Below are 21,591 nucleotides of genomic sequence, written 5' to 3'. Positions count from 1 at the left end.
ATGCGAGTTTTGGAGAAAGGGGCAAGCATGCCTTCTGTTGTGGATGAGAGGGCTAGGGAAGTGAGTCAGTTGTTGTTCACTGATGATACAGCACTGGTGGCTGATTTGGGTGAGAAACTGCAGAAGTTGGTGACTGAGTTTGATACAGTGTGAAAGAAGAAAGAAGAGAGTAAATGTGAATAAGAGCAAGGTTATTAGGTTCAGTAGGGATGAGGGATAAGTAAATTGGGCAGTAAGTTTGTGGAAGAAGAAAGTTAAGAGTAAATGTGAATAAGAGCAAGGTTATTAGGTACAGTAGGGTTGAGGGTCAAGTCAATTGGGAGGTGAGTTTGAATGGAGAAAAACTGGAGGAAGTGAAGTGTTTTAGATATCTGGGAGTGGATCTGACAGCGGATGGAACCATGGAAGCGGAAGTGGATCATAGGGTGGGGGAGGGGGCGAAAATTCTGGGGGCCTTGAAGAATGTGTGGAAGTCGAGAACATTATCTCGGAAAGCAAAAATGGGTATGTTTGAAGGAATAGTGGTTCCAACAATGTTGTATGGTTGCGAGGCGTGGGCTATGGATAGAGTTGTGCGCAGGAGGATGGATGTGCTGGAAATGAGATGTTTGAGGACAATGTGTGGTGTGAGGTGGTTTGATCGAGTGAGTAACGTAAGGGTAAGAGAGATGTGTGGAAATAAAAAGAGCGTGGTTGAGAGAGCAGAAGAGGGTGTTTTGAAGTGGTTTGGGCACATGGAGAGAATGAGTGAGGAAAGATTGACCAAGAGGATATATGTGTCGGAGGTGGAGGGAACGAGGAGAAGAGGGAGACCAAATTGGAGGTGGAAAGATGGAGTGAAAAAGATTTTGTGTGATCGGGGCCTGAACATGCAGGAGGGTGAAAGGAGGGCAAGGAATAGAGTGAATTGGAGCGATTTGGTATACCGGGGTTGACATGCTGTCAGTGGATTGAATCAAGGCATGTGAAGCGTCTGGGGTAAACCATGGAAAGCTGTGTAGGTATGTATATTTGCGTGTGTGGACGTATGTATATACATGTGTATGGGGGGGGGGTTGGGCCATTTCTTTCGTCTGTTTCCTTGCGCTACCTCGCAAACGCGGGAGACAGCGACAAAGTATAATAAAAAAATAATAAAAGTTTGAATGGAGAAAAACTGGTGGAAGTGAAGCGTTTTAGATATCTGGGAGTGGATTTAGCAGCGGATGGAACCATGGAAGCAGAAGGGAGTCACAGGGTGGGGGAGGGGGCAAAGGTTCTGGTAGTGTTGAAGAATGTATTGAAGGAGAGAACATTATCTCGGAGCAAAAATGGGTATGTTTGAAGGAATAGTGGTTCCATCAATGTTATATGGTTGTGAGGCATGGGCTATAGATAGGGTTGAGGAGGAGAGTTGATGTGTTGGAAATGAAATGTATGAGGACAATATGTGAGTAAACATGGATAATTTTGTGCCACCTCGATGTGCAAAGGGAGCTGTGGTTTCGGTGCATTACACGACAGCTAGAGACTGAGTGTGAATGAATGTGGCCTTTGTCGTCTTTGGTGACAGGAATGGATGAAAGCAGAAAGTATGAATATGTACATGTGTATATGTCTGTGTATGTATATGTGCGTGTGTGGGCTTTTATGTATGTACATGTGTATTTGGGTGGGTTGGGCTATTCTTTTGTCTGTTTCCTTGCACTACCTTGCTAACATGGTAGACAGCGATTAAGTATAATAAATATATATATGTATATATATATATATATATATATATATATATATATATATATATATATATATATATATATACATATATATATATATATATGTCCTAGAAGGCGACTAAAAGGGAAGGGAGCGGGGGGACTGAAAATCCTTCCCTCTCTTTTTTTTTCTTTTTTAATTTTCCAAAAGAAGGAACAGAGAAAGGGTCAGGTGAGGATATTCCCTCTAAGGCCCAGTCCTCTGTTCTTAACACTACCTCGCTAATGCAGGAAATGGCGAATAGTATGAAAGAAAAGAAAAAGATATATATATATATATACATATATATATGGGCCATTTCTTTCGTCTGTTTCCTTGCGCTACCTCGCAACCGCGGGAGACAGCGACGAGGTATAAAAAAAAAAAAAAAAAAAAAAAAAAAAAAAAATATATATATATATATATATATATATATATATATATATATATATATATATATATATATATATACTGCCAATAAAGGAGGCCCAGAGAACAGCAACAAAGATGGTAACAGAATTAAGAGGGGAAAGACTTGAGGCTTTAAATTTGTCCATCTTGGAAGAGAGAAGAGTTACAGGTGACTCGATCACAATCTTTAACTTTTTCTTATACAGATTGTTGATGTATAAAGTGAACAGCTCTTTGAAAGATGTATGTATAGAGCAACCATAGGACACAAAATGAAATTGTGAGAAACTTGTTAAAAAAGAAATTAAGAAATAATTCTATAATATAGGGGTGGAGGATGAATGGAGTAGAATGCCTGAGGTTATGGTCAATGCAGACAATACTATGAAGTTGTTTGATATAAGAGAATGTTCAAGAGATGGGGTCTAAGAATGTGAAACAAACTCCCCCTTAACACAATAAAAATAGGTAATTACACACCAGTGACTGAAATGCTCTCATGACTTTTATGTTTAAGAGAAGAAAGTTGGTTGTAAGGTTACAGTTTACAAAAGGAGAATGTTCTTCATGTGTTTACTGTCTTGCATATATCTGAGGAAGAGGAAATTTTGAATTACTTCACTAACCTATAATTGGGTAAAGTCATACATAGTTGAGAAAAAGAGAAACACATCTAAAAAACCTTTGGGCACTAATTATGTAATTTCATACAAACTATGAACATATACCTAATGATTCCTACTCTGCCACAGGCAAACTTTGATAATGTTAGGATGTACTTGGACATAACAATACTAATAATGTGAGTAAATTCATTGTTTTATGTAAACAAAAGCTAAATGATTTGAGTAGAACAACCCTTGCTCGTATAACAATATAGGTGAGAGCATACTTTGGTAACTCTATTTTATATGATATGGGAAATGAAGATGAGTGTGTTTTCACACACAAAAAAAGTTTGCCACCTTCAGACTGCAAGAAAAGAATAAAAACAAAGTCTACATATCTTTGTTTTACACAGTTTTAATGATTTTTTTATGGGCCATCAAGGCAGAAAATTACAAATGAACCATCATCCATAGAATCCTAAGAATATTACATGGTTTAATTTTCTGGACCAGAGAGTTAGAAAACTGAAGACCCAGACAGTGGAAAAGTGATTTCTTGAGGACTTTACACTGATATGACATATAGTGACCACTACCATACCAATGTTGAGATTGTGGCTTCTACTGAATTACCATCAAAAATTTGATATCTGGCATACTGTTCTGTGATGTAAACTGCTCTACTGCTTGAAGGGATTGTGGTCTCCCTTTTTTACAGTATGGGAATGTGGCCACATTTAAGAACTGTGTTGAGGATGTACCAACATGGAGATTATGACAACTGATATGCACTAGTGGTGCATTAATATAGTAATAACTGATATGGCCTGAGGTGGACAGCTGCAGGTGATGTAGCCTTTGGAGTACCATATTTGGATATATGGTCATTATTGTATCTCTGTAGAAGATAAAACCAACCACCTACCTCTGTTTCCAATATGACCATTAGTGTGCCAATGTAGGGGATGAAACCATTAGTCTTCGACAATGGGAGTAAGTATGGCCATTAGCGTACCACTGTAGGGGGTGTTGCCTCTGATGAACCACAGTTGGGAACATGTCAACTGATTTACCACCACTACAATACAGAGGGGATGTGGTCATTCAGGTACCAATGTGGGGAATATCATTTGTTTACTGCTGTAGGGGTGTGGCCATTGACCTACTGCTGTTGATGATGTTGGCACTGGCATACCAGTGGAAAGGGGAAGTTGCTTATTGTTGCACTAAAGTAATGAGATCAGTCATGGATCTCTGTAAGGAACGTGACCACTCACATAATTCTTCAGAGGTTTCTGCATCAGCGTGGAGATTCTACCAACTGATGAAGGCAACATGATCTTTGGTACTCTTGTGGTTATCAATGTACATTTATGAGCAGTGTGGCATACTTTTGTATGATAATGACTTACTTTAGCTTTTGGGTATCATTTCAGATGAAATGGACTCAGCTTTTCCACTGAGGAGTTCTATGGCTAGAAGTGTGTCACTGAGGGTGAAATTTGGTCTCCTCTGTACCAGTGGGCTACTCTGGCCATTGTCCTACTTCACAGGCAAGTTGAATTATCACTTGTTTTGAATTTATTTAAGTCACCAACATAGACTTCTTGGAAGGTTTTACCAACTTGACTGCATTGGCTTGTTTGAGAGCATTTTGCAAGATAGCAGTGTGGACAACCTAGACTGTGTAAGCAACTTATGGGACAATTTGTAAGTATGGCTTTTAAACATCGTGTAACATTTCATATATCAGTTTTATACCTTCATGGGGATTGTAGCAAATTAGTGTTCATCCATATAGGTCTAAAATTACAAGGTTTCAAATGACTGGGTAAGGGTGGACAAAATTCTATTTGACTATTATTGTAATAATTCTTTAACTTTGTATATCTTCAAAAACCTCCCTTCTGATAGGGGAGAAAGAATACTGCACAAGTATTCCAAGATTAAACAAAAAGGAGTTGGGGGGGGGGGGGTCAGAAATGCTTCCCATCCTTTATTTCAGTTTCTAAAAGTGGGAAGCGACAAAAAGTATATTTTTTGTATTATTTATTTTATTCTATTACACTTAATCGCTTTCTCCCATGTTAGCTAGGTAGCTCAAGGAAACAGACGAAAGAATGGCCCAACCCACCCACATACAAATGGATATACATACACGTCCACACACGCACATATACATACCTATACATCTCAACGTATACACATACATATACACACACAGACATATACATATATACACATGTACATAATTCATACTGTCAGCCCTTATTCATTCCCGACTCCACCCCACCACACATGAAATGACAACCCCCTCCCCCCCACGTGTGCGAGGTAGCACTAGGAAAAGAAAACAAAGGCCACATTCGTTCACACTTAGTCTCTAGCTGTCAAGTATAATGCACCAATGCCACAGCTCCCTTTCCACATCCAGGCCCCACAAAACTTTCCATGGTTTACCCCAGACGCTTCACATGCCCTGGTTCAATCCATTGACAGCACGTCGACCCGGTATACCACACTGTTCCAATTCACTCTATTCCCTGCACGCCTTTCACCCTCCTGCATGTTGAGGCCCCGATCACTCAAAATCTTTTTCACCCCATCTTTCCACCTCCAATTTGGTCTCCCACTTCTCCTCGTTCCCTCCACCTCCGACACATATATCCTCTTGGTCAATCTTTCCTCACTCATTCTCTCCATGTGCCCAAACCATTTCAAAACACCCTCTTCTGCTCTCTCAACCACGCTCTTTTCATTTCCACACATCTCTCTTACCCTTACATTACTTACTCGATCAAACCACCTCACACCACACATTGTCCTCAAACTTCTCATTTCCAGCACATCCACCCTCCTGTGCACAACTCTATCCATAGCCCATGCCTCGCAACCATACAACATTGTTGGAACCACTATTCCTTCAAACATACCCATTTTTGCTTTCTGAGATAATGTTCTCGACTTCCACACATTCTTCAAGGCTCCCAGGATTTTTGCCCCCTCCCCCACCCTATGATCCACTTCTGCTTCCATGGTTCCATCTGCTGCCAGATCCACTCCCAGATATCTAAAACACTTTACTTCCTCCAGTTTTTCTCCATTCAAACTTACCTCCCAATTGACTTGACCCTCAACCCTACTGTACCTAATAACCTTGCTCATATTCACATTTACTCTTAACTTTCTTCTTTCACACACTTTACCTAACTCAGTCACCAGCTTCTCACATGAATCAGCCACCAGCGCTGTATTATCAGCGAACAACAACTGACTCACTTCCCAAGCTCTCTCATCCACAACAGACTTCATACTTGCCCCTCTTGCATTTACCTCCCAAACAACCCCATCCATAAACAAATTAAACAACCATGGAGACATCACACACCCCTGCCGCAAACCTACATTTACTGAGAACCAATCACTTTCCTCTCTTCCTACACGTACACATGCCTTACATTATATATAAATATATATATATTTATATTTATTATACTTTGTCGCTGTCTCCCATGTTAGTGAGGTAGCACAAGGAAACAAATGAAGGAATGGCCCAACCCATATTCATATATATATATATATATATATATATATATATATATATATTTCTTTTTTTTTTCAAACTATTCGCCATTTCCCGCGTTAGCAAGGTAGCGTTAAGAACAGAGGGCTGGGCCTCTGAGGGAATATCCTCACCTGGCCCCCTTCTCAGTTCCTTCTTTTGGAAAATTAAAAAACAAAAACAAAAACGAGGGGAGGATTTCCAGCCCCCCACTCCCTCCCCTTTTAGTCGCCTTCTACGACACGCAGGGAATACGTGGGAAGTATTCTTTCTCCCCTATCCCCAGGGATATATATATATTTATTTTTATATATTTATATTTATTTATTATACTTTGTCGCTGTCTCCCGCGTTTGCGAGGTAGCGCAAGGAAACAGACGAAAGAAATGGCCCAACCCCCCCCCATACACATGTATATACATACGTCCACACACGCAAATATACATACCTACACAGCTTTCCATGGTTTACCCCAGACGCTTCACATGCCCTGCGGGGGGCCAGAAATCCTCCCCTCCTTGTATTAACTTTCTAAAATGGGAAACAGAAAATGGGAAACATATATATATATATATATATATATATATATATATATATATATAATATATATATATATATATATATATATATATATATATATATATATATATATATATTATATATTATTATATTATACTTTGTCGCTGTCTCCCGCGTTTGCGAGGTAGCGCAAGGAAACAGACGAAAGAAATGGCCCAACCCCCCCCATACACATGTATATACATACGTCCACACACGCAAATATACATACCTACACAGCTTTCCATGGTTTACCCCAGACGCTTCACATGACCTGAGTCAATCCACTGACAGCACGTCAACCCCGGTATACCACATCGCTCCATATATATATATATATATATATATATATATATATGGTTGGGCGAAGGATGGTGTATGTGTTAGAAATGAAATGTTTGAGCACATTATGTGGTGTGAGGTGGTTTGATCGAGTAAGTAATGGAAGGGTAAGAGAGATGTGTGGTAATAAAAAGAGTGGTTGAGAGAGCAGAGGAGGGTGTGTTGAAAGGTTTAGTCAAATGGAGAGAATGAGTGAGGAAAGATTGACAAAGAGGATATATGTGTCAGAGGTAGAGGGAACGAGGAGAAGCAGGAGACCAATTTGAAGGTGGAGGGATGGAGTGAAAAAAATTTTGAGCGATCGGGGCCTGAACATACAGGAGGGTGAAAGGCGTGAAAGGTATAGAGTGAATTAGAATGATGTAATATACCGGGGTCAACATGCTGTCAATGGATTGAACCAGGGCATGTGAAGCATCTGCGGCAAACCATGGAAAGTTTTGTGTGGTCTGGAAGCTGTGGTTTAAGTTTGCTGAGTATTCCTGGGAAATTATATGGGAGGGTATTGATTGAGAGGGTAAAGGCATCGACAGAGCATCAGACTGGGGAAGAGCAGTGTGGTTTCAGAAGTGGTAGAGGATGTTTGGATCAGGGTGTTTACTTTGAAGAATGTATGTGAGAAATACTTAGAAAAACAGATAGATTTCTATGTAGCATTTATGGATCTGGAGAAGGCATATGATAGAGTTGATAGAGATGCTTTTTGGAAGGTATTAAGAGTATATGGTGTGGGAGGTAAGTTGCTAGAAGCAGTGAAAAGTCTTCATTAAGGATGTAAGGCATGTGTACGAGTAGGAAGAGAGGAAAGTGATTGGTTCCCAGTGAATGTCGGTTTGCGGCAGGGTTGCGTGATGTCTCCAAGGTTGTTTAATTTGTTTATGGATGGGGTTGTTAGGCAGGTGAATGTAAGAGTTTTGGAGAGAGGGGAAAGTATGCAGTGTATTGCAGATGAGAGGGCTTGGGAACTGAGTCAGTTGTTGTTCACTGATGAAACAATGCTGGTGGCTAATAGGGTGAGAAACTGCAAAAGTTTGTGACTGAGTTTGGTAAAGTATGTGAAAGAAGAAAGCTGAGAGAAAATGTGAATAAGAGCAAGGTTATTAGGTTCAGTAGGGTTGAGGGACAAGTCAATTGGGAGGTAAGTTTGAATGGAAAAAAACTGGAGGAAGTGAAGTGTTTTAGATATCTGGGAGTGGATTTGGCAGTGGATTTGAACCATGGAAGCGGAAGGAGGTCACATGGTGAAGGAGGGGGTGAAGGTTCAGAGAACGTTGATGTATGTGTGGAAGGTGAGAACATTATCTTGGATTGCAAAAATGGGTATGTTTGAAGGAACAGTTCTTCAAATAATGTTATATGGTTGCGAGGCATGGGCTATGGATAGAGTCGTGTGGAGGAGGGTGGATGTGTTGGAAATGAGGTGCTTGAGGACAATATGTGGTGTGAGGTGGTTTGATCAAATAAGTAATGAAAGGGTAAGAGAGATGTGTGATAATGAAAATAGTGTGGTTGAGAGAGCAGAAGAGGGTGTATTGAAATGGTTTGGTCACATGGAGAGAATGAGTGAGGAAAGATTGACAAAGAGGTGGAGGAAATGAGAAGTGGGAGACCAAATTGGAGGTGGAAGGATGGAGTGAATAAGATTTTGAGCAGTCGGGGCCTGAACATAAGGGTGAAAGACTAGCAAGGAATAGAGTGAATTGGAACGAAGTGGTATACCAGGGTTGACGTGCTGTCAGTGGATTGAACCAGGGCATGTGAAGTGTTTGGGGTAAAAAATGGAAAGTTTTGTGGGGCCTGGATGTGGAAAGGGAGCTGTTGTTTCAGTGCATTACACATGACAGCTAGAGACTGAGTGTGAACGAATGTGGCATTTGTTGTCTCTTCCTAGCGCTACCTTGCACGCGCGCAAAGTGGGGGGGGGTGCCTTTTCATGTGTGGTTGGGTGGCGACGGGAATGGATGAAGGTAGCAAGTATGAATACGTACATGTGTATATATGTATATGTCTGTGTATGTATATGTATGTATATGTTGAAAAATGTAAAGGTATGTATATGAGCATGTGTAGGCGTTTATGTATATACATGTGTATGTGGGTGGGTTGGGCCATACTGTCTGCCCTTATTTATTCCCGTCGCCACCCTGCCACACATGTAATGACAACCCTCTCACCCCGCATGTGCGTGAGGTAGCGCTAAGAAAAGACAACAAAGGCCACATTCGTTCACACTCAGTCTCTAGCTGTCATGTATAATGCACCGAAACTACAGCTCCCTTTCCACGTCCAGGCCCCACAAAACTTTCCATGGTTTACCCTAGATGCTTCACATGCCCTGGTTCAATCCATTGACAGCACGTCGACCCTGATATACCACATTTGTTCCAGTTCACTCTATTTCTTGCACGCCTTTTACCCTCCTGCATGTTCAGACCCCGATCACTCAGACTCCATCTTTAGGGAGGTGAATGAAAGAGTTTTGGAGAGAGGGGCAAGTATGCAGTCTGTTGTGGGTGGGAGAGCTTGGGAAGTAAGTCAGTTGTTGTTTGCTGATGATACAGCGCTGGTGGTTGATTCGGATGAGAAAGTGCAGACGTTGGTAACTGAGTTTGGTAAAGTGTGTGAAAGAAGAAAGCTGAGAGAAAATGTAAATAAGAGCAAGGTTATTAGATACAGTGGGATTGAGGGACAAGTCAACTGGGAGGTAAGTTTGAATGGAGAAAAACTGGAGGAAGTGAAGTGTTTAGATATATGGGAGTGGATTTACCAGCGGATGGAACCATGGAAGTGGAAGTGAGTCATAGGGTGGGGTAGGGGGCAAAAGTTCTGGGAGCGTTAAAGAATGTGTGGAAGGTGAGAACATCATCTCAGAAAGCAAAAACGGGTATGTTTGAAGGAATAGTGGTTCCAACAATGTTATATGGTTGTGAGGCTTGGGCTATAGATAGAGTTGTGCGGAGGAGGGTGGATGTGTTGGAAATGAGATGTTTGAGGACAATACATGGTGTGAGGTGTTTGATCGAGTAAGTAATGAAAGGGTCAGAGAGATGTGTGGTAATAAAAAGAGTGTGGTTGAGAGAGCAGAAGAGGGTGTTTTGAAATGGTGTGGTCACATGAAGAGAATATGTGAGGAATGATTGACAAAGAAGATATATGTGTCAGAGGTGGAGGGAACGAGAAGTGGGAGACCAAATTGGAAAGATGGAGTGAAAAGGATTTTGAGCGATCGGGCCTGAACATGCAGGAGGGTGAAAGGCCTGCAAGAAATAGAGTGAATTGGAATGGTGTGGTATAGTTGATGTGCTGTCAGTGGATTGAATCAGGGAATGTGAAGCGTCTAGGGTAAATCATGGAAAGTTTTGTGAGGCCTGGATGTGGAAAGGGATCTGCAGTTTTGGTGCATTACACATGACAGGTAGAGACTGAGTGTGAACGAATGTGGCCTTTGTTGTCTTTTCCTAGCTCTACCTCGCGCATGTGCGGAGGGAGTGGGGGTGTCATTTCATGTGTGGTGGGGTGGTGACGGGAATGAATAAAGGCAGCAAGTATGAGTATATATATATATATATATATATATATATATATACATGTTGAAATGTATAGGTATGTTTATGTGCGTGTGTGGACGTGTATGTATATACATATGTATGTGGGTGGGTTGGGCCATTCTTTCATCTGTTTCCTTGCTCTACCTCGCTAACATGGAAAACAGTGACAAAGTATAATGAATAAATAAAAATGTACATATATGTATACGTTGAAATGTATGGGTATGTATATGGAGATGTGTGGATGTGTATGTATATACATGTTTATGTGGGTGGGTTGGGCCGTTCTTTCATATGTTTCCTTGCGTTACCTTGCTAATGCGAGAGATAGCGACAGAGTATGATAAATAGAATAAATAAATGATATATATAAATGCTTAAGCTTCTGGCCATGAGAGGAATAAGAAACAGAGGGCATTGTTTTGGGAGAAGCTGAGTCAGCAGTTTTGATGTGAGAGATTGGGTATTATTAATGAGTGATTTGAGTGTGAATGTGAATGTGAATGAGAGTAAAAGGAGAGAGCTTGCGGAGATACTGAAAATTTTATAGTTTAGATGTGCTGGAGATTGGGGAAACCTCTGGCAGGGTGTATGAAGTGAAAATGGAAAGGATGAATGCAAGATATGGGAGGGCATGGAAGGAGGAATGGTGTGGACAGGAGTGAATGAAAATTATCAGGGAAGAGGAAAAGAAGGATGTGCAATTCAGCTGTTATTGAGAGTGTGGGAGGGTGTTACTGCACATAGATGAAATAGATATAGAACAGTGTGGGTGAAAGGAAAGATTGGAATAGTGAAGTATAAGCACCTGTGAATATGAGGACTGTATTAGGTAAGGGTGAATGAAGTGTTTCTGGGCCAATTTAAATGACTGTATGAACATTTTTGAGAATTAGAGAAACGTGGTTGTAATGGGTGATATGAATGAGACAGTGGAATGTTATGAAATTGGCAAGATAATTCGTAAATTGGGAGTGCTTAGAGAACTAAATGAGAATAAAAGTTATCTTTTGGATGTCTGTGTGAGAGGGTTTATTCCTTGCAAATATTTTATCAGCACAAAATGATCTATATGGATGAGAAATGATGGAAGAGAAGAGCAAAAGGGTTTGACTGACTATGTGATGGTGGATGAAAGATTGAGAAAGGCCATGCTTGATGATACTGAAGTTGTGAGAGGATTCTATGGAAACTTTAAAACCATCTTATGGTTCTTTGTGGGGCTGTGGATCCAGATGAAGTGGTAATATGATGTTAAGAAGAATGGAGAAGTAAAAGAGTTGGCAGGCGAGAAGATGAATCAGAAAGAATGCAGTGAGGAGTATGAAAGGAGAGTTCAAATAACAGTGCAGTAAACGTAGGGTGCAATCATGTGTGAAAGAGGTGTTTGAAATGTTTAGGATTAGCAGCTGGATACAAGGTTGTGAGATATAGGTAAGTTTGAATGGAGAAAAACTGGAGGAAGTGAAGTGTTTTAGATATCTGGGAGTGGACTTGGCAGCAGATAAACCATGGAAGTGGAAGTGAGCCACAGGTTGGGGGAGGGGGCGAAGGTTTTGGGAGCATTGAAGAATATGTGGAAGGCAAGAATGATATTTTGGAGAGCAAAAATGGGTATGTTTGAAGGAATAGCGGTTCCAACCATTTCAAAACACCCTCTTCTGCTCTCTCAACCACACTCTTTTTATTACCACACACCTTTCTTACCCTTTCATTACTTACTCGATCAAACCAACTCACACCACATATTGTCCTCAGACATCTCCTTTCCAGCACATCCACCAATATGTGGAAGGCGAGAATGATATCTCAGAGAGCAAAAATGGGTATGTTTGAAGGAATAGTGGTTCCAACCATTTCAAAACACCCTCTTCTGCTCTCTCAACCACAGTCTTTTTATTACCACACATCTCTTTTACCCTTTCATTACTTACTCGATCAACCCACCTTACACCACATATTGTCCTCAAACATCTCATTTCCAGCACATCCACCCTCCTCCGCACAACTCTATCTATAGCCCACGCCTCGCAACCGTATGACATTTTGGAACCACTATTCCTTCAAACCTACCCATTTTTGCTTTCCAAGATAACGTTCTCGACTTCCACACATTTTTCAACGCTCCCAGAACTCCCCCCCCCCACCCTATGATTCACTTCCGCTTCCATGGTTCCATCCGCTGCTAAATCCACTCCCAGATATCTAAAACACTTCACTTCCTACAATTTTTCTCCATTCAAACTTACCTCCCAATTGACTTGTCCCTCAACCCTACTGTGCCTAATAACCTTGCTCTTATTCACATTTACTCTCAGCTTTCTTCTTTCACACACTTTACTCAGTCACCAGCTTCTGCAGTTTCTCACCCAAATCAGCCACCAGTGCTGTATCATCAGTGAACAAAAACTGACTCACATCCCAAGCTCTCTCATCCACAACAGACTGCATACTTGCCCCTCTTTCCAAAACTCTTGCATTCACCTCCCTAACAACCCCATCCATAAACAAATCAAACAACCATGGAGACATCACGCACCCTTGCCGCAAACCAACATTCACTGAGAACCAATCACTATCCTCTCTTCCTACCCGTACACATGCCTTACATCCTCGATAAAAACTTTTCACTGCTTCTAACAACTTGCCTCCCACACCATATATTCTTAATACCTTCCACAGAGCATCTCTGTCAACTCTATCATATGCCTTCTCCAGATCCATAAATGCTACATACAATTCCATTTGTTTTTCTAAGTATTTCTCACATACATTCTTCAAGCAAACACCTGATCCACACATCCTCTACCACTTCTCAGACCACACTGTTCTTCCCCAATCTGATGCTCTGTATATGCCTTCACCCTCTAAATCAATACCCTCCCATGTAATTTCCCAGGAATACTCAACACACTTATACCTCTGTAATTTGAGTACTCACTTTTATCCCCTTTGCCTTCTTTGTACAATGGCACTATGCAAGCATTCTGCCAATCCTCAGGCACCTTACCATGAGTCATACATACATTAAATAACCTTACCAACCAGTCAACAATACAGTCACCCCCTTTTTTAATAAATTCCACTGCAATACCATCCAAACCCGCTGCCTTGCCAGCTTTCATCTTCTGCAAAGCTTTTACTACCTCTTTTCTGTTTACCAAATCATTCTCCCTAGCCCTCGCTCACTTTGCACACCACCTCGACCATAACACCCTATATCTGCCACTCTATCATCAAACACATTCAACAAACCTTCAAAATACTCACTCCATCTCCTTCTCATATCACCACTACTTGTTATCACCTCCCCATTAGCCTCCTTCACTGATGTTCCCATTTGTTCCCTTGTCTTATGCACTTTATTTACCTCCTTCCAAAACATCTTTTTATTCTCCCTAAAATCTAATCATACTCTCTCACCCCAACTCTCATTTGCCCTCTTTTTCACCTCTTGCACCTTTCTCTTGACCTCCTGTCTCTTTCTTTTATACATCTCCCACTCATTTGCATTATTTCCCTGCAAAAATTGTCCAAATGCCTCTCTCTTCTCTTTCACTTATAATCTTACTTCTTCATCCCACCACTCACTACCCTTTCTAATCTGCCCACCTCCCACGCTTCGCTTTTCTTTTGCGCAAGCCATCACTGCTTCCCTAAATGCATCCCATTCCTCCCCCACTCCCCTTACGTCCTTTGTTCTCACCTTTTTCCATTTTGTACTTAGTCTCTCCTGGTACCTCCTCACACAAGTTTCCTTCCCAAGCTCTCTTACTCTCACCACTCTCTTCACCCCCAAATTCTCTCTTCTTTTCTGAAAACCTCTACATATCTTCACCTTCGCCTCCACAAGATAACGATCAGACATCCCTCCAGTTGCACCTCTCAGCACATTAACATCCAAAAGTCTCTCTTTCGTGCGCCTATCAATTAACACGTAATCCAATAACGCTCTTTGTCCATCTCTCCTACTTACATACGTATACTTATGTACATCTCTTTTTAAAGCAGGTATTCCCAATCATCAGTCCTTTTTCAGCACATAAATATCCAAGCTCTTCACCATTTCCATTTACAACACTGAACACCCCATGTACACGAATTATTCCCTCAACTTCCACATTACTCACCTTTGCATTCAAATCACCCATCACTATAAACTGGTCTCATGTATCAAAACCACTAACACACTCCCTCAGCTGCTCCCAAAACACTTGCCTCTCATGATCTTTCTTCTCATGCTGGTGGCTGATTCGGGTGAGAAACTGCAGAAGCAGGTGACTGAGTTTGGTAAAGTGTGTGAAAGAAGAAAGCTGAGAGTAAATGTGAATAAGAGCAAGGTTATTAGGTACAGTAGGGTTGAGGGACAAGTCAATTGGGAGGTAAATTTGAATGGAGAAAAACTGGAGGAAGTGAAGTGTTTTAGATATCTGGGAGTGGATTTGGCAGCGGATGGAACCATGGAAGTGGAAGTGAATCATAGGGTGGGGAGGGGGTGAAAGTTCTGGGAGCATTGAGAAATGTATGGAAGTTAAGAACATTATCTTGGAAAGCAAAAATGGGTATGTTTGAAGGAATAGTGGTTCCATCAATGTTATGTGGTTGCGAGACGTGGGCTTTAGATAGAGTTGTGTGGAGGAGGATGGATGTGCTGTAAATGAGATGTTTGAGGACAATATGTGGTGTAAGGTGGGTTGATCGAGTAAGTAATGAAAGGGTAAGAGAGATGTGTGGTAATAAAAAGAGTGTGGTTGAGAGAGCAGAAGAGGGTGTTTTGAAATGGTTTGGTCACATGGAGAGAATGAGTGAGGAAAGATTGACAAAGAGGATATATGTGTCAGAGGTGGAGGGAACAAGAAGTGGGTGACCAAATTGGAGGTGGAAAGATGGAGTGAAAAATATTATGAGTGATCGGGGCCTAAACATGCAGGAGGGTGAAAGGCGTGCAAGGAATAGAGTGAACTGAAACGATGTGGTATACCGGGGTTGACGTGCTGTCAATGGATTGAACCAGGGCATGTGAAATGTCTGGGGTAAACCATGGAAAGTTTTGTGGGGCCTGGATGTGGAAAGGGAGCTGTGGTTTTGGTGCATTATACATGACAGCTAGAGACTGAGTGTGAACGAATGTGGCCTTTGTTGTCTTTTCCTAGCGCCACCTCGCACACATGCGGGGGGAGGGGTTTGTCATTTCATGTGTGGTGGGGTGGCAACGGGAATGAATAAGGGCAGACAGTATGAATTATGTACATGTGTATATATGTATATGTCTGTGTGTATACATATATGTATACGTTGAGATGTAAAGGTATGTATATGTGCGTGTGTGGACGTGTATGTATATACATGTGTACGTGGGTGGGTTGGGCCATTCTTTCGTCTGTTTCCTTGCGCTACCTCGCTAACCCGGGAGACTGTTACAAAGTATAATAAAAATAATATATATAATAACTGGTGTTACCAGATTCTGCTTAACTGAAATTATACGATGAGTGAAAAGTCACTCCAGATGAGGCTGTATCATCGTCAGCTGACAACACATATTACAGTCTCATCAAAGAACTTTTCAAGGGAGTTCTTCCTGAAAGGGGTCTTAAAATAATTAAACAAATACATGAAAAAAAAAATACACCATACCTTAACTTCCTGCCCCAGGAACCCCTTCAAAGGATTTCCCTTACCATTCTGGGTATGGATCATCTACCTGTTCTTCCAAGAAAAGAAATATACATAATTGAACTTATCTGTAGGTAGTATTGTTACCTCTTTCTAAAAGAATTATGCAGTTCTCATAAGAGGTAAAGAACTTTAAAATGTATATATATGAAAATTCTCAGCTCATGCTATTATACGGCTAAGAGAAAATATATTCAAATTGGAAAATACAATAAGATCAAATCAAAATTTTCAAGATATGGTTTATATGGTGGTTACAAGGGGAAATATAATTGCCATGCCTCTCTGTAAATGTGATGATATCGACAGAATGATTACCTGTTTATGTATCAACTAGACAGCTTAGTGAGTGTCAGGTGTAGTAGACTAATTAAGTGACTTTGTGAGGTATGTACTGGATGATGAGATTGTAATAAGTATTTACAGTTTAGTGGTAATGTGACAGCAGAGTAGAAAAAATGACTACTGATTATACTGCAGTAGTAATGGTGTATTAGGGCAGAATTTTCAAAACATTTTGACAGTTGATTAAAAAGAAATTCTTTTATTAGAAGAGGAACTGTGCTGTGCAACTTCAGACATATGACTGTCTGAATTGTAATGATATTTAGCTTAGCTTTGATAAAAGACTGGTAATTTCTCCCCTATGGTTTGCCCTATGCATAAGATGCTCTCTCTCGGAAAATTGTGATGAAAACCTTCTAACTCTGTCTGGAGGGACGGGAGGACTGGCAGGCCATACTTATTACTGTTTAAGCAAATACGTGTTCTTGCATAGTGAGGGCAAAAGTTCAAAATATTGAAAAGAAAATATCATGTCATTTCTTATGATTTACAAGTGTAATTTTCTAATTAAAATGATATGCAGCTATACTTACTGAGTCATTGTTTACTAGTGCTATGCACTCTTTAACTTATGCTGCAAAACTGCAGCATGAGTATTTTCAAGCATACCAAGTGAGTTGAGGTATTTTTGTTTGGATTTTTTTTTTTTTTTATAAAGATGATTACTAATAGTTTTACACCAGATACAACTATTAACTTGTAAGAGTGACACAATACATTTATTTTTACATAACACACAGGCATCCTTGACATCTCTGCATGTACTTTCTAGTATATGGAAACAGTTTAGGCTGTAGTGTCTGGAAACATTAAGTGGGATGCCCTTTTGAGTATTAAAGACCATATATTTTGCAAATGAGGCAGGGGCAGCTAGTTCAAGAATGGGGCCTTGTATGAAGACAACTATTGATATCTATTATGCTGTGCATGCTCAGCCCAGCAAATTATGGTATTTTTGAGAAACAGATGGTATGTAATATTGATTCAGTGGGTGGTGAAAGTGATTTGGTCATAATAGGAAAGTGATCTTGATTATGATACTGAGGAAATGAAAAAGGAATATCCTAGAGAAAAATTGATGGAAGGTAAATATGTAGATAGATGGTTTATGTCATAGTACATAATAGTGTATATATCTCAAATTATGTACATAAAATGTAATACATAAGTGATATATCTGAGAATTATACAAATAAGTCAGATATAAAAACCCTATGGTGTGTCATGAATCATTTTACATGATCATTATCTATTATTCACATGTTACAAAGAGTATTCAAAAGTGTTAACTGTGTTATTATTATATGAAACCATATACATTTGTGAGTTATGCAACCTAAGCATGTTGGTTGTTGGGTGCCAAGGTTATAACATAATCTGTTGTGTCAACAGTGATAATGCAACTAGTGCATCAACAATGAGGATGTAAAGTTTAATGTCTGCAGAGCATCAAATAAGGTAACTTCTCTTGATTTTTATGGTTTCTAACTTTTGCTAATATTTCCCCCTACCTGATGAATATATATATATATATATATATATATATATATGTATATATGATAGAGTTGATAGAGATGCTCTGTGGGGGTATTAAGAATATATGGTGTGGGAGGCAAGTTGTTAGAAGCAGTGAAAAGTTTTTATCGAGGATGTAAGGCATGTGTACTTGTAGGAAGAGAGGAAAGTGATTGGTTCTCAGTGAATGTAGGTTTGCAGCAGGGGTGTGTGATGTCTCCATGGTTGTTTAATTTGTTTATGGATGGGGTTGTTAGGGAGGTGAATGCAAGAGTTTTGGAAAGAGGGGCAAGTATGAAGTCTGTTGTGGATGTGAGAGAGCTTGGGAAGTGAGTCAGTTGTTGTTCGCTGATGATACAGCGCTGATGGCTGATTCATGTGAGAAACTGCAGAAGCTGGTGACTGAGTTTGGTAAAGTGTGTGAAAGAAGAAAGTTAAGAGTAAATGTGAATAAGAGCAAGGTTATTAGGTACACTAGGGTTGAGGGTCAAGTCAATTGGGAGGTAAGTTTGAATGGAGAAAAACTGGAGGAAGTAAAGTGTTTTAGATATCTGAGAGTGGATCTGGCAGCGGATGGAACCATGAAAGCGGAAGTGAATCATAGGGTGGGGGAGGGGGCGAAAATCCTGGGAGCCTTGAAGAATGTGTGGAAGTCGAGAACATTATCTCGGAAAGCCAAAATGGGTATGTTTGAAGGAATAGTGGTTCCAACAATGTTGTATGGTTGTGAGGCGTGGACTATGGATAGAGTTGTACGCAGGAGGGTGGATGTGCTGGAAATGAGATGTTTGAGGACAATGTGTGGTGTGAGGTGGTTTGATCGAGTAAGTAATGTAAGGGTAAGAGAGATGTGTGGAAATAAAAAGAGTGTGGTTGAGAGAGCAGAAGAGGGTGTTTTGAAATGGTTTGGGCACATGGAGAGAATGAGTGAGGAAAGATTGACCAAGAGGATATATGTGTCGGAGGTGGAGGGAATGAGGATAAGTGGGAGACCAAATTGGAGGTGGAAAGATGGAGTGAAAAAGATTTTGTGTGATTGGGGCCTGAACATGCAGGAGGGTGAAAGGAGGGCAAGGAATAGAGTGAATTGGATCGATGTGGTATACCGGGGTTGACGTGCTGTCAGTGGATTGAATCAGGGCATGTGAAGCGTCTGGGGTAAACCATAGAAAGTTGTGTGGGGCCTGGATGTGGAAAGGGAGCTGTGGTTTCGGGCATTATTGCATGACAGCTAGAGACTGAGTGTGAACGAATGGGTGCTTTGTTGTCTTTTCCTAGTGCTACCTTGCACACATGAGGGGGGAGGGGGATGGTATTCCATGTGTGGCGAGGTGGCGATGGGAATGAATAAAGGCAGACAGTGTGAATTGTGTGCATGGGTATATATGTATGTGTCTGTGTGTATATATATGTGTACATTGAGATGTATAGGTATGTATATTTGTGTGTGTGGACGTGTATGTATATACATTGTGTATGGGGGTGGGTTGGGCCATTTCTTTTGTCTGTTTCCTTGCGCTACCTCGCAAACGCAGGAGACAGCGACAAAGCAAAATAAATAAATAAATAAAAAAAAATATATATATATATATATATATATATATATATATATATATGTGTATATATATATATATATATATATATATATATATATATATATACATATATATATATATATATATATATATATATATATATATATATATATATATATGTATATATATATATATTTTTTGCTTTGTCGCTGTCTCCCGCGTTTGCGAGGTAGCGCAAGGAAACAGACAAGAGAAATGGCCCAACCCACCCCCATACACATGTATATACATACGTCCACACACGCAGATATACATACCTACACAGCTTTCCATGGTTTACCCCAGACGCTTCACATGCCCTGATTCAATCCACTGACAGCACGTCAACCCTGGTATACCACATCGATCCAATTCACTCTATTCCTTGCCCTCCTTTCACCCTCCTGCATGTTCAGGCCCCGATCACACAAAATCTTTTTCACTCCATCTTTCCACCTCCAATTTGGTCTCCCACTTCTCCTCGTTCCCTCCACCTCCAACACATATATCCTCTTGGTCAATCTTTCCTCACTCATTCTCTCCATATGCCCAAACCATTTCAAAACACCCTCTTCTGCTCTCTCAACCATGCTCTTTTTATTTCCACACATCTCTCTTACCCTTACGTTACTTACTCGATCAAACCACCTCACACCACACATTGTCCTCAAACATCTCATTCCCCAGCACATCCATCCTCCTGCGCACAACTCTATCCATAGCCCATGCCTCGCAACCATACAACATTGTTGGAACCACTATTCCTTCAAACATACCCATTTTTGCTTTCCAAGATAATGTTCTCGACTTCCACACATTCTTCAAGGCTCCCAGGATTTTTGCCCCCTCCCCCACCCTATGATCCACTTCCGCTTCCATGGTTCCATCCGCTGCCAGATCCACTCCCAGATATCTAAAACACTTTACTTCCTCCAGTTTTTCTCCATTCAAACTTACCTCCCAATTGACTTGACCCTCAACCCTACTGTACCTAATTACCTTGCTCTTATTGACATTTACTCTTAACTTTCTTCTTTCACACACTTTACCAAACTCAGTCACCAGCTTCTGCAGTTTCTCACATGAATCAGCCACCAGCGCTGTATCATCAGTGAACAACAACTGACTCACTTCCCAAGCTCTCTCATCCACAACAGACTTCATACTTGCCCCTCTTTCCAAAACTCTTGCATTCACCTCCCTAACAACCCCATCCATAAACAAATTAAACAACCATGGAGACATCACACACCCCTGCCGTAAACCTACATTCACTGAGAACCAATCACTTTCCTCTCTTCCTACATGTTCACATGCCTTACATCCTCGATAAAAACTTTTCACTGCTTCTAACAACTTGCCTCCCACACCATATATATTCTTAATACCTTCCACAGAGCATCTCTATCAACTCTATCATATGCCTTCTCCAGATCCATAAATGCTACATACAAATATATATATATATATATATATATATATATATATATATATATATTTTTTTTTTTTTTTTTTTTCAAATATCATCCTTAGGACTTCCCTTTTTTTGGGGCGGGGGGTTGCTTGGGTATCTAGAGGGTAACAATAATTGTTAATTTCTTTGAGTTTCTACTTCACAGCCATGGGGCTCTGCTTATGTTTCTTACTCCCCTTTCCTGCCTTCAGTGGTAATTTTGGAGCTTCCCAACTTATGGGCCAACTGACCTTGCCAGGACCTTGTA

At 40.5% G+C, this 21,591-nt stretch overlaps 1 protein-coding gene and 1 long non-coding RNA gene across 7 annotated transcripts in view; one reads left to right on the top strand and one right to left on the bottom strand.

The window, feature by feature from the left end:
• Positions 1-21,591, bottom strand: part of LOC139766043 (muscleblind-like protein 1) — a 1,286,706-nt gene that overhangs the window by 55,029 nt on the left and 1,210,086 nt on the right. The window lies entirely within an intron of this gene.
• The window catches only part of LOC139766046 (uncharacterized), a 144,143-nt gene that overhangs the window by 80,310 nt on the left and 42,242 nt on the right, over positions 1-21,591 (top strand). The window contains exon 3 of the long non-coding RNA XR_011716775.1: positions 4,187-4,303. This is a non-coding gene — a long non-coding RNA (uncharacterized lncRNA). The remainder of the gene's footprint in view (positions 1-4,186; positions 4,304-21,591) is intronic.

This window comes from Panulirus ornatus, chromosome 56, assembly GCF_036320965.1.
Source record: "Panulirus ornatus isolate Po-2019 chromosome 56, ASM3632096v1, whole genome shotgun sequence".
Lineage (NCBI taxonomy): Eukaryota > Metazoa > Arthropoda > Malacostraca > Decapoda > Palinuridae > Panulirus > Panulirus ornatus.
The sequence above is the reverse complement of the archived record's forward strand: the minus strand, read 5'-3'. Positions and strand labels throughout refer to the sequence as shown.